A 1,916-nucleotide genomic window follows, 5' to 3' on the forward strand; every position below is an offset into this window, starting at 1 on the left:
GGAGCCTTTCGTTTCATCGGAAGGACGGGACGCTCTTGACACAGCGTAGCGTAGTCTGCGAGTTTTGCCATCGGTTTTCCGGTGTAAAATCAATTTTTTTTTCTGATAATAAGTTGGCTGTAATGTGCAACAATATCCGATTTAAAGCGGGCTAAAGTGATACATTAACACATTGCCTTACATTGGAGGGGTCCAAGTGTTTGCCAACATATTTTGTATTTTAAAATGTTTTGTGGGAAAATGGCTTTTATCATTGGTAACTTGACTTGTCCGGTGTTTGCATAGCCCCTTTACAGCAACTACTAATTGTTAATATATTAACTTTTTTATTATATTCCCATTGTCCTAGCAAACACTACAGGTTAATTATACATGTTCAATATTCAACAGAATGTGCCAAAATGCTAAATTAATATAGGTAAATATTGAATCATTATTGCGTTATAGTATAATAAACATCTGCATTGTTCATTTTAATAACATGGAATGGGCTTTGCCTGAATTAAAGTCATGCATTTAAAGTATTACTAATAGCAAATAATCAGCTACAGTGCTCAGCATATATAAGTACACCTTATCTTTTAAATACATATTTTTTATAGGAATCTATACAATATTATATTTGTGCATATCCCAAATTTGGAGCTTATCTAATAAAAGAACTCACGATAATGGTCTAAAAACGAATAAACCCAAATTTATGTTATAGAAAAATATTAAATACAAATTTTAAAAAGAGAAGAATCAAGAGAAGCGGAAAAAAATAAATGTTAAAGTTTTGTAGGCTGTATTTATTCTATTTTATTTATTTATTTGTTTATTTATTTATTTATTTATTTATTTATTTTTATTTACTTATTTATTTATTTTTTTGCTGTATTTTGCTTGATTCATTCATTCATTTTCTTTTCGCTCAGTCCCTTTATTAATTTGGGGTCGCCGCAGCAGAATGAACCACCAACTTATCCAGCATGTTTTATGCATGCAGTGGATGCCCTTCCAGCTGCAACCCATCTCTGGGAAACATCCATACACACTCATTCATAGACACATACACTACGGACAATTTAGCCTACCCAATTCACCTGTACCACATGTCTTTGGGCTGTGGGGGGAAAATGGGGTGTACTCAATTATGCTGAGCACTGTAAATGACAATAAAGATTGGAGAGCAATGTCAGTAAAATGTGCTACTGTTGAAGAGTCAGCATCTCGACCCCCAACCTATTGATAGACAGGTGAATATGTTGTTTAATTGTTTATTGAAAATAAAACTTATAAGGAATTGATATCATAAAGGGCCATTTTTGATTCATCAGCAAATCTTTCAATTAATAGTTTTTAAAAGATTATTTTTTTCTTCGTAAAAGTAACATTTTAATAATCTGAAGAACATTTGCACACATTAAAGATCCTATTATTGAATGAAAGGTTTTCATAAATGTTAAAGGTTCTTCTTCGAACTGGTATGCAAGTTAAGAGTGTTAAGAGTTCCTTTAAAATAAATGCCACTTTGTGGTTTTGTTATGTAAAACTATTTTAGTGGCACAAAACAGCACAAACAAATGGGGATTATTTGTTTTTATGGGGTGCCAACTTCACGGAGGTCATTTGCTTGTGTGTGTGTGTGTGTGTATTAAGGGTGAAAATCCATTTCGGGAGCCACTGTACACCAGATGACTGCATGCTGAAGAGAAATGAGACAAAAAAAGTCTAGTAATCAGCTGACAACGCTAAGTGTTTTAAGTGCAGGGCAAATTAAAGCAGTATGTTTGTTTTATTTATGACTGTTTTATCTTTAAATTGAGTAGACCAGGGCTGGTTTGTATGGAAATGCTGCTAGTGGCGGAATTAACCAATAAGCGAGTTAAGCTGCTTAGGGACCCAGGAAATCGGGGCCCCGATAAATAAATAAG

This window comes from Danio rerio, chromosome 15 (assembly GCF_049306965.1).
Source record: "Danio rerio strain Tuebingen ecotype United States chromosome 15, GRCz12tu, whole genome shotgun sequence".
In the NCBI taxonomy this organism is placed as follows: Eukaryota; Metazoa; Chordata; class Actinopteri; order Cypriniformes; family Danionidae; genus Danio; species Danio rerio.